Below are 12,348 nucleotides of genomic sequence, written 5' to 3'. Positions count from 1 at the left end.
GTGATGTAGCACTTTGCTAACCAATAAGAGTTTCTTTTCTGTACTTTCCACGTATCTGTCTATAAGACAAGCCTAGAGAATAAACTAGAGAGATTCTCCTGTTGTGACTCCCTTGAGGGTCAGTGTCGTTCTTTATCGCCGTTCCCAATCAGAACGACATGTGTCACTTTGTCAAAGCTTTCGCTGTCCTTCTAAATTAGTGCAGCTCCCAGACTGAGCGCCACAATTAGTTCATTCTGCCTGTGTTAACTAAAATAAGCGAAGGGTATTGCACATTGTGGTGGCTCCCAAAAGCACGGGGATGTACTTGTGTCTGTCAGTCTGTCCCAGAGCCGAGCCTTGCTGACTGCTCTGTGCAATGCTTGCTAAACCTGGAGCGAAAGAGGAGCAGCAATTAGTGCAAGGCAGAAGATTTGCCGTTTCTGGGCTGTCCCAGGCTCGGGGCAGGCCGTGTGTCCCCCGGCGGAGCTCGGGCTCGGTAGATGGCACTGTCACACCTGCCGTGCACCACAGCTCTGCTGCTCTCCCGGGAAAGCTCCTGTAAACGGCAGCTGGACCTTTTGTCCCCTCGATCTGTGCTGCCAGAGCCCGGTGGCCAGGCTGGGGGGCTGCGTCCCTCCTGTTTGACAGCGGATCCCGCGGGAAGGGTCCCGGCCCCGAGGCCCTGCGCCCCTGCTCGGGCACTGAGTAGGGCCTGCTGCTGGCTCCACGGCCATGGAGAAGTGTCCCCAGACGTGCTGGGAGTGCCCCGACGGGCTTTGGGAGGGGGAGCTGAGCCGGTTCTGATTTCTGTGAAGGCCCCCGGGGCGCTCCGGAAGGGCAGGGAGCGGGAGCCAGCGCCGAGTGCTGTGCTGGGCCCTCACCGCCAGCCCGGCGTGTTCTGAGGGACAGCAGCTCCCCAGAACTTCAGAACTGCAATATGCATTTACACAGCAGCCAGCTCTGCACTGCTGACGAGATAGCCTCGTTTCCTAAGGGATGATTCCTAGAAAACTGTCTAGCATTGCTGTGAAATGAGGATTTGTGGTTTAATAGTTATCATGGGAGCAGCTCCAGGAATCCCTCTGCAGCAGCCACCATCCTGCACAGGCTTCTGTTCTCCATGCAGAGCTTTTCTTCTGGAGCAGACACAGAGCTTGACATCATGTTCATCTGTCCATGTACCGTAATATTGCCAGTGACATTCAGTACTTCAGGGATTTTTGGCTGCTGACTTTCAATGACATTAGGAGCAATCTCCATAGCCAGTGTGAGATCCTCCTCTGTGCTGAAGAATATAAAAGAGACTATTGCATTTAATATATTGGAGTACATGAGACACAGCAGCAGTTTGTGTGATTTATTGGGTAGACAAAAATGCACCATAGCATGTTCTGTAAGCCTGTGCACAAACACATCGTGCAACATCCCACTGTACATTTCCTTTACTGCTCAAGTGTCTAAATTAATGAATGCAGGAATAATGGATTATTTCAAACAATGGCTTCTATCACAAGCTACTTGGTCATTAATATGGGAGCACACTTGACTGTCCTGACAAAGACTTCAGACGATGGTGACATAGAACGGAGCAACACGTCCCTGAGGGTATGGCCTGATGCCCTTCAGCCTGCCAGAGGTGGCTGGTCCTCAGCAGACTGGAGAAGGGGCTGCCCTGGTTTCTGTGCTGTAGACCACTCTCTGTCAAACACTTCTGCATCTTATAGAAAAGACTAACTGGCATCTCTCCCAGGATACCCTCCCTTCACCTCACTATTTTAATGTGTTTCAGGCACAAGACAAGTGATTCCTGTGTTGTAGTGTCTGAATCCCTTCATATTGGATTCTTAAGTGCTTCTGATCTCTTTTAATCTGGAGCTTGGGAAAAGGGAGAATTGCTCTCAGTTTCTTTGGACAGATTCCCAAAAAGGAAGAAACAAATAGGTAAACACATAAATTTTTGAAAACGGCTATAATTTTTACTTGTGATGAGGCTGACAGGAGCTGGCTGATGGGAGGCAGTGTGGCATGTCTGTTATCACATCTCGTACGAAGTTTGATGGAGCCAGCTGGCAAATACCAGCGACTCTCCTGAGTTCATAGCTCACCCTGTTTGTGTTGACATTTCTGGCAAGGAAAGGTAAAGAGTTATCCCAGCTGCAATAACCTGTGAGCTCTCCCTGTGCATTTCTCTTAATTTGACTGAAAGTCTCACTCAGCAGGAGTGAATCAAGTGCCAGTGTTTGCCATGCTGCCTGCTTGGCTGGGGGACCTGCAGGAGGGGGATGCTGTGGGAGACCTGTGGAGATCCAGTCCCAGATCCACAACTGCACACCAGTAACCTCATAGCTCTCACCTTCCTTTCCTCCCCCTTAAAACCTGACTTTGCTGTCACCTGGCACAGAGCTGGTGTGAGGGAGCAGCAGGCTGAGCCTGCCCTGCTGCTGGAGAGGCAGACCACACTCCCTGCTGGGCTGGACTGCACCAGTGCCAGGGCTCCTGAGGGACAGACACACGTGTGAGCAGCTGATGGACCACGCAGGGAGCTGTGCTTAACCACTGCTGGACAGATGCTTGGTGAAGCCTTTGTTCTCTCTGATAAGCAAACAAAAAACACTATCTCATTCTTAATTATGACAGTTTGCCTTCACAGAGAGAAAATTAAAAAAATAAAGGAAACCCAAATTATTTTACTCTTATGCCAGCATCCTATCTTTCCTTAGGCTTTGCTCCAGTGTTTGCTTGGTCTGTACTGTTAATAACAGTGTGTTTCCCTGGAAGTTGGCTAATTCTTTATTCTTGCCTTTTAAAAAAAGTGACCTTTAGCATTTGAGCTTTCATAATTGCTATTGATCTGTTCAATAAGAAAAATAAGAGAAAAGGCAAAAATCATAATCAGATCTGTCTGTGTTCAGTCTGACTACTATTTTCTCTTTAAGACACGTTTCCCCCACCCTTGGGAATGCTAACCCCTGCTTGGAGGATTGCTGGGAGTACATGGCTCCTCCTGCCTGCATCCACTGCAGCCTTGTGTAGTGGCAAACACGCTGCCTCTTGCTTTGCATTAATCCTTCTTGTCCTGCCCTTCCCTCTGCCCTTTTCACCTGGTATTTGTATTCAGTAGCCACAGTCACTGTCCAGCTCAACCTCCACAACCCAAGAGGCCACTGTGTCACCTATTCCCTGCAGATGTGCCTGGGGTGCAGCTTTCTTATTCAAAACCTCAGGTGCAAGAGGATATTCCTGTGATCAAAACTGGCCCTTAGCTACCTTGTACTTCGTTATATGCTTTATAACTTCAGAGTTCTAAAGCTCCAGATATCTGAGTGATGGGAAGTTTTTCAACCCTTTTCAAGTAATTTCATTCTGTCGTTGTGCTTTTCCTCATCTGGATCCAGACCAGTCCCTGTCCACCAAGTGTCCTCTTCAGAAACATTCATATGGTACAAAGTGAATAAACGTTGAGGAGAAAGCTGGAGGCCAGAAAATGATTCCTTTCCTCTCATTTTAGCCACGTATAAGATGAAAGAATCTTTCCAGCACCTGATGCTTGAATAATTCTCCTCTTTAATGCCTGAAAGCTCTGCTCAGCTCCGCCTTGCTGGCTGACTGAACTCACGCTGCCTGTGTCTCCTTCCAGGATGACAGCCAGGAAATTATTACAGTGCAATTTAAAGACCATAAAATACAGGATGAGCAGATGGCAGGTCACGTCTCCTTCCGTGAGCAGCCCATGTCACCGTGGCACTGCTTCAGCGCACGCTGAGCTGCGCTCACCGAGTCCAAACAAGAAGCATCACCAGTGGAGATGATGTCTGTCAAGGCAACATCCCAGCAGCACAGACCTTACCACTGTGGCAAAGAATTTGGGCATTGGCAAGAAGCTTTAGTGACAATGAGCTTTAAATACCTGCTGTTAAGATAATCACAATAATCTGTCTGCCAGCTTTTTCCTAATGTGCATTTTCTAATTCATTGTGGGAGGCAAAATCCTTTGACTGGTGGAATGAAGACATGGCACTGTGACTATAATCTACATTGTTAAATAAGTGGAAGGAACAGCTATCAAAAGCTGAAATCCTACCCAAAGCAGGATAGCAACCTTCACAGACTAATTTTTTTTTAAAAGACAAGAAATTAGTGTTTTCATAGAAAGGAATTCCTGATGGGAGGAATCCTCAGTTCTGTGAAAGGGATTAAAAAAGTGAATACTGCAGTTGCAGGATTTGCTGAGGTCCTGATCTTTCAGAGTCTGCCCTTGGAGCAGGGTATCTTACCCTCTGCTTCTCAGTTACTGCTCTGTGGACTGCTGTGCTGCATTGGAACAAGAGGCTGAAATAGCCATTATGGTCATTCCTGTCATCCCAAAGAGGAGCTTTTTGAGAAGATTAATTTCTCTTCTATCTAACTGGGAACTCAAACAGGGATCTCTCATGCACTGGAACTTGGTGCAGCAGTCAGGTTGATCCCCTTTATCGTTTCAGCATTAATTACCAAACAGCTCTGTCCTGTGAGCAGCACTTTGCCCAAGCAGGCTGTGTGTTAGCTGTTCATCAGCAGCACAGCTGGGTGTGTTTGATGCTCAGGGACACACTGCAGTGTCAATGTCATCCTTACTTTACTACTCCTGGTGCTGGAACAAAAGACAGGTCTGGGATTCACAGAGCATGGAGCAGGGTTAGAAATCTGATAGGAAAGTGTCTTCTCAGAAAAACAATTGAGAAAAACATTGCATCTAAATGAAGCACTGAGCATGAACAGCAGGGCCAGCAGGTAAGTAATGTGTACTGAGAGAACCACAGCTACCCAGAAATCATTCCTTCCACAGTTTATTTTCAATTAATGAAGATGATTGGTTTTTTACCTTTCACACTCAAAGCCCTCTCTTTTTCCCTCTCCCTGTGAGGTGAGTGAGGAACAACTTGTCACCCTGCCCAGGTGCCAGCTCTGATCCTTGGTCCACCAGCAGTGCCTGACTCTCATGAGCCCTTCTGATGCAGATTTGGATAGAGCCTGGAAAACACCTTTTCTTTGTTCCCCTTTAGGTGAAATCTGCTGTAACCTCACCCCATTCCCCAGTGAGCACATCTGTGCCCTGCAAAGGCTGTGTTTGACACTCTTGTGGGCAAAAGACTGTTAGAGACAGATGTTTATGGAGCTGGGACTTGCAACTCCCTGGTCACCTCTGGAAATGGTTCTCTCAAGGACGTTTTCAAAGCATGTTTGCAGAGGCTTGCATTGCTGCTACTCTGTTCATGCTGAGGAATAAATTGGATTTGACTATCTGCAGCTGCTTTTGGCACTTTTCACTAGTGCAGAAATTCCCGTTGTGATCTGTGAAAAAATAACCACCAAAAAGTCCTTAATTTTATAAGAGGTATTCCTGGGAAAAAATGTCACTTTTCATACAGGCTGGCTAAATGTAGCTGGTTGTGCTGTTTATTCAACAGGGAGCATTGTAGTTTGCATTTTGCATTTCTAAGAATTGAATTTGCTAAATGGAGCCCTTCCCACTGACACAGCCAGCACTGGGCTCTGCTTTTTTTTTTCTTTTCCTTGCAACTGGAAACAATTTTTACCATTTTTTGTATCACAGAGCTTCTTAGCCCTGTTGAATCTGGCTTAGTGTTTCTCAAGGGACAGAGGCAGGATTACTAATAGCTTTCCAACCCACTTTAGTCTCTCCCTTCATAACACAAACTCTCAGCAAAACAGACTCCAGCAAGGTCTTTGTCCTGGATGACTTTTTGCTAAATAAGTTAGCAATGCTCTAGTTAGCAAAATCTCTTATCCCCTGTGGATGGGTTCAGACTTAGACTGCAGCAGGGCTGGGACAAAGGTAATGTGAGCAGTGCTGAGAGAAAAGCTGTGGCACTTTTAAATCTTAATGCAGCCAACACCCAACGTGTGGCCTCAGACCTGCAGGGGAGATAAAGAAATATTTTGATCTGAATCAGAAAAATCTGTCATTTTCTCATAGACATTCTGAAACAGGTCCCTCTTTTTCTCTTTTACAGATGGACAGAATAAGCTGTCCACCTTCAGAGTATGAGCTGACTTTGCATTTCAAGAAGAACAGTAGTTTCTTCTACATTAAATTTATTAATGAGTTTTTCACAGCAATCTTAGTTCCTAAAAATATGTATCCTAGGGTTTGTTAGATTTTTCTAAAGTCTTCTATGGAAGTTGACTGCTGAAGGATGATGCAAAAAGGAGCAAGTATATGTGAAAACTTATTGTAAATTCTTCCAGATTAGACTCTTTTCTTTAAAAGGAAAAGAAAGAAAAAAGCGCTTTTTCTTATTGCCATCATTCAGTGAAATGAATCTTTAGATAACAGATACTGGACTCTGACAGGCATCTCATCTTGTATTGAGGCTAGTGACAGTCTGAAAGAAATTGCTCATCTGAGTCAACAGCCAGCTTCTCTGACTGTGTTTGTCTTCTGTGCTAATTTCATTTCTTTGCTCTGTTTTCCTGGAATCCGGGCACACACACTGACCTGATAAATAACTGGAGCTGGCAATAAAGATAAAGGAAAGTTCTACACTTCAGAGGTCAAGCTAGCCTCCAAATCATATTTGCCCTAATGGAGAACAAATTCAACACTACAAAAGTCAAATGAATGTTTAGTCACCTGAGAAAATACCATTATAAGCTGAAATGAGCTCTCATTATTTTTTCCATTTTATTTCTTTAATTTCTCCTTGGCTTTTGCTACAAAACTAAAAATAGGGGCATTAGTCACAGGGTACTTCAGAGGCACCCTTAAGGCAGAAGCAAGGGTCTAAGGTAAATCACAGCTGGTGACTCTTAAAATGGATGAAATCGCTTGCATTAGGCCTTCAGGATGCATATTTTCATTTACTTGATTTATTCCTATTGTTTAAGCTGTGATGTGAAGTGGCACAAGCACGATGGAGCCAGGCTGATGAGGAACTTTATAGTGAGCTGTCAGGGCAGAAAATCCCATTGCAAAGAGATCCTTTCCTCAGGGCTGTTTGTGAGGAGAGAAATCTGAGAGAATGATTTAAAAGGGGGAAAAATAAAAGAGCAGAAGATGGTGAAATAGGCAGGTAATGACATGCTGCTGGCACCAAGGCACTGGAGCACCTTGGTGCAAACAGCTGCAGAGCTGGGCAGAGTCAGAGGCAGGTTTTCCCTCGCAGGAGGTGAGTGGGATGTCTCAGCCCCTCACCCTGCTCTTCACAGGAGCTGATTTATCTCCTGGGGTTCCCCTGCCCCACACCAGCCCCTTCCTCCCCTGCCCAGCCTGGGGGATGCTGCTCACTTGTTTCCCAGATATACCTACAAACCTCCCTCTGCCTTCTAACATCCTTTGGGGGTGTGAGCATGAGGGCTGGGAGCTCTCTAGTGCAGCATTTCTGACAGCCCAACCTGTTTGATTTGGAGCCCAAAGGGAAATTAGTAAATATCTTTTTTCTGTTGCTGGTGCCATCAAGTCACATTCTGTGTCACTGTATCACCAGCATCCCAGAAAGCTCCTCCTGGGAAAGGCATCATGGCAATAATAAGGTCTTTTATTGATAAATATGCTTCCTTCTGGGGGAATAATGGAGCCAGCAGGGCCAAATTCTACCTTAATGGCAAGTCCAAGACTTCCTCTTGCAATTTATATCTTGGAAATTCCTTAAACCATGTTTATTTTGTGAAACATTGAAAGAGAGTAAGGAGTTACTGTGGAAGTAAATATTAGCAGGGACTGGGGGAAAGCAGAGAACCTTTTATGTATCCCACTGTGCCCCTGTAAAATCTCAGCATTTTCTTACCTCACTTAATATGTATTTTGTGGGTATACAAATCTTAATTGGTTACAAAAACTTTTCTACTCAGTTCAAGTGCAGTTGTGAAGTTCATCAAGGGCACCTGCAGAGCTCCAGTCTGTACACAAAGGATGGAATATTTTATGTTCTTTGGGTGTCAATTATTTATTATAGAAATATCTTTGTAATGAAACTTCATCTGATTTGTTTGTGATGGCAAAAGTGATTCTGGATGATTGACTTGCATGTTAATGTGATGCATGAAAAGTGTGGACACTTCAGCAATGTTTGAGTTTCTGTGCCACAGAACATATGTACACCATAATAGAGCTGTCAGCAAGTTGTAATGAAGCTGACTTTACTTAAACTGATCTTTTTCACCTATGCAAGATAGTGTGTGGGTTTTTATAGTAAGTTACATTGGATCAGCTAAGTGAGGGCTGTCTCACTGTATTTTGTGGCTTTTGTTTGTTCATTTGCTGCCTTTGTAATGGGAATTCATTTGGCAGAACTTTCCTGTAAATTGCAAATGCAAAACCCTCAAACTAAATCCCCAAGCAACTCCTTGCTCCTGCTTCCACAAAATAAAGATAAATTTGGAAGAAAAAAATTATTTTAATCAAAATTATTTTCTCTTCAGGAAGAAAAATCCAGGGGATATCATGGTTTGTTTCAATATTACAAGGTATTGATTTATCAGACATCTTAGTTTTTGGCCAGCTGTATACAGAGGTCAGCAAGAGTTGTGGTTTTTTTCCTATTTCTCCTATGAATGGGTCAAAGACAGATCCATGAAGGCATGTGACTTTCTAACAAAATGTATCCTTAAGGATGAAAGGACAAATTCCTGTCCAGACAGGCAGGCTTGATGATTTTCAATTGTAATGACATATTTATTTCAGGGCTAAATTTGGCCAAGTGTTTGTAAGTGCACACAAGATCACAGATGTAAATGCATCTGTGCATTTAAACAATATACATTGTAAAATGTATATTGTTTGGCTGGGGGAGAAGCAGTGCTGCTCCTGCCATAAAAGCAACCAGGGGATGACTCTGGGAGTTAATTTTCTACCCTGGGCTCTTCTTCATATGTCAGTAGAAGGAAGAGTACTAAAAAGGCTGCTTCTCAGATTTTAATAAGAAGGTCTGTGAAGATTGCATTTTGGCTTATAGTACAATATTTCATTTTCCTCAATTCTTTAGAATCTTTTCTAATATTGCATCCATGTGTACATTTTGTGGTCTCAAACATGTTTTAGGTCACTCAGTCAAGTGACATTAAAAAAAAAAAAATTGCTAACAACAAATCTGAAATGTTGCTGGTAGATGGGTGCAATAGCTCATCTGGTAAACAAGCTGTTACTGCAAAAATGTTACTGGTACTGTGGATGACAGTTATGGCAACTGCAAATGTTAGTTCAGCTCCATGTCACCAGTGCCATCAGCAGGCAGATGGCTTTGAGGTAATCCCTGTCTGACTGGCCATGTCTGTTCCAACAGCAAAGATAAAGCTGTTTTTCCTGTCCCTGTGTTTAGCATAGCCCACACCAGCCCAATAGCCTGTTGATAACTGGTAATAAATCTCAGAAACTCAACCATTCAAAGCAAATCCTTAGCTCTCACCCAGCATCTCTCTTGGTCTTAGAATGGAGCTGTGTTAAGTGGTGGGCTCTTGTTCCAGCCCTGCAGTAGAACCAGATTTCCTGGAAGCTGAAGGCGAGAGAAATTCTTAAGTGGTGTTGATTTAATTTTCTTCCCAATATTCTGATCCTGGCTGATCAAGTATTCACTCCACCAGTGTGCTATTTCCTGGAAAATATTTGCAGTGGTGGGAAAATATTCTATTGATACCTGAACTTAGCAGCAGCACCTGTGTCAACACTCCCACTTGGTAAGAATGGTGAATTCTCTAGCAGCAGGCTGCAGGACAGGCATCCCAGCAAGTGCAAACTGCATCCCTGAACATTTCTGTCACTCTCTCTGGGGTGGCAAAGAGTGGCTTTATTCTCTTGAGCTGAAAGCTCAGAGCTGGCCATTGCTGCTTTAACTCAGAGTGTGAAGAATTGAGTAGAAAATGTCATTACTTTTATGTTAAGTGAGTAGAAAAGTGTAAATAACAGAATATGCAGCAGTTTTTTAACTCTCTTGAGGACTAAATAGATCTGTATAAGTTCTGCTGCAACTTATTCACCAGTGAGGTCTAATTTCATCAAAAAAGAGCTCACATAAATTATTTAAATTTAATTATTTTAAACTTCTCTAAGGGATTTAACTGTCCAAAGTTTGTGTGCTGACATGTTCACTATAAACAGTTCCATGGAAAGGTGGCCCAGAATAAAACTTGTTGGTGGGTAGAATTAAGGATTTAATATGTTCAACACCATTAATTGTATCCTCTGTTTACTTAGTGTTTTACAGGGTCAAATCATCATCCTGACAGATTTATGCATCACTTCAGTTCTTTTATACTTTCTAATCTTGAAGCAGAACACTGAAATGATACACCTCATGGTACCCAGGAAATCAGAGGCAGCAAGGTTGGTCCCATACTGGGGGCTTGTTCATCCTCCATTTTAGTGTTCATGGACACCTCTATTGCCAAAGTTTAATTTAGGTAATTTTTAATACAAGATAAACTCTTTCTGTGGGTCTGATGAAACAGAATATGTAAAAGAGCAACGAAAAATTATTTTAGGATGAATCAGAAATGTTCAGTTCAGCTGGGAGAATTGACACCCTGTAGCCACTGACACACAGAGGTAAACTCAGAGCAGCAAGCAGAGCCCAACAGTTTAGGTTCTCTTTATATCCACCTTGGAGCTGTCTCCATTCTTGTATATATTAAACAGCTGTGAGTAATGAACAAACATGTAAAAATTAATATGTTTTTTTGAGGGACAGCTTATGAGCTGAAGAAGGGCTAAATTTATTGAATAAGTAATTTATTTAATGAACAGTTTGTCTCAAAAGTGTGATGCCTCTGTTGTAGCTTGTGGCTGGACCTAAGGAGTTTTTATATTTTACTCTGGTATAAACTGCATCCTGTATATTTGAGTGCTGCAAGGATGTGAACAGTCAGATAATGACAGCAAGCAAGAGTGGAAACAGTGGGGTTGAGTTCTGGAGCTGCACCGCTGCAGCCAGGATACAAAAAGGATAAAAAGGGGATTAAACTTGTAATTGCAGTAGCAAAAACATCCTGAAGGCTGATGGAAGGGACCTCATGTGCTCCTGGGTCCTGCTGCAGCCTGGCCTGGATGGATCTGAAGCTGCCTGGTGTCCTGTGGCTGATCTGTGCAATCCAGAGGCTTGACCTGCTTTGGCAGTTCTCATGCACCTTTTACTCCTTGTAGCACTTCCAGGAGAGCCATGGTGCAGACACCAACAGCAGAGTGTGATGGAGAGGCAGCTGGCCTGTTCTCAGGACAGGTTGTTAATAATTAGCTTTTCCTCAGGTGTCTGGGGCTGCTCAGCAAATGCTTGACTTGGCTGGTGAGTCCCATACAGAAACTCCTGTGCAGTTTCAGCCTTTCTGCACTTAAAGCTAGAGCTTCTGGGAGAAAAATTTAGATTTCTGTCTATTTGCTGATGCCTGCAGTGGTGTTTCAAAGGAAATGGCTGACCATAACTCACACATACAAACGAGGCAGAGCAAACCCACAAATGAGCTGTGTGAGACTGTGCTGAGGAAGGCTCCTCCTCAATCTGCAGTGTGTGCAGGGGAGAACAGCACTGCTACCTCATAGCCATGGGAATTCCTGCTCCAAGTTAGCAAACAGGGCTAATGAATGATTGTTTTGTTGATTAAAAGCACGTAGCATTTGTGGACTGTTGAGAGAATCAGGTGCCAAGATGAGAAGGTAAGGTACTAACGTGCTTTTAGCCCTGAGTGGAGGTGCAGCCTTTGGAACTGGGAAGGGATATGGTAAAGAGTAGAAAACAGATCGATAAGGGGCTCTTGAGGAGGAATATTTGGTGCTGGTTAAATGGTCAACCTGCAGGGAGCTAGAGAAGGAAAAGCCGTATGCAGGAGGATGAGGACAGCTGTTACAAGAAAAAGGGATTTAGCTCTTAAAAGCAGGACTGTTCCAGAATCAAAATTTTTTTCATATTAAAAAAACCCCACAAAAAAACCAAAAAAAAAAACCCCACCCCAGAGTGAATAAAGCATCAATTTTCCTGCATTTTAAATGAGATCTAAAAAAGAACTCAGTAATGGTATTGGTTGCCATGGTGTTTAAAGGTGCAGCTCCACAGACACTTCAAATAACAGGAGATGCTTTTATCTGCCTATGTGGCTGAGTTAATTTTCATCTGCTGGAATTATTCATTTAGTTTTCTTTAATTGTTCTATATTGGCAGTACCATAAAAGGGCCTGATCCTGCTATCTTAATACAGGCAGTACTCTTTCTAACTCCAGAGGAAGAAAGAAGGGTTAGATGCAAGCTGAACTGCTCAGGAGATGCAAATGGGATCTGTGCTCAGAGCTGTGGCTCTGGGCTTGCAGAGATGTCCCTGGGGTCTGTCTGTGCAGGTTAGGGCAGAGCTGGGCAGAGCAGCATGGTGCAGGCTGAGGGCTGGGAG

General features: G+C 43.8%; 1 long non-coding RNA gene across 3 annotated transcripts in view; it reads left to right on the top strand.

Annotated features, from left to right (window-relative positions):
• The window catches only part of LOC147650049 (uncharacterized), a 39,679-nt gene that overhangs the window by 9,179 nt on the left and 18,152 nt on the right, over positions 1-12,348 (top strand). For 2 of the 3 annotated variants that reach the window (XR_015277456.1, XR_015277455.1), the window contains exon 2: positions 10,172-10,300. This is a non-coding gene — a long non-coding RNA (uncharacterized LOC147650049). Of the gene's footprint in view, positions 1-434; positions 1,588-1,771; positions 1,924-10,171; positions 10,301-12,348 lie in introns of those variants that run through there. The other variant, XR_015277457.1, reaches the window with a different exon arrangement.

The sequence above is a fragment of the Cyanistes caeruleus genome, chromosome 17 (assembly GCF_971803275.1).
Source record: "Cyanistes caeruleus chromosome 17, bCyaCae1.hap1.1, whole genome shotgun sequence".
In the NCBI taxonomy this organism is placed as follows: domain Eukaryota; kingdom Metazoa; phylum Chordata; class Aves; order Passeriformes; family Paridae; genus Cyanistes; species Cyanistes caeruleus.
This window is presented reverse-complemented; position numbering and strand designations above follow the sequence as displayed.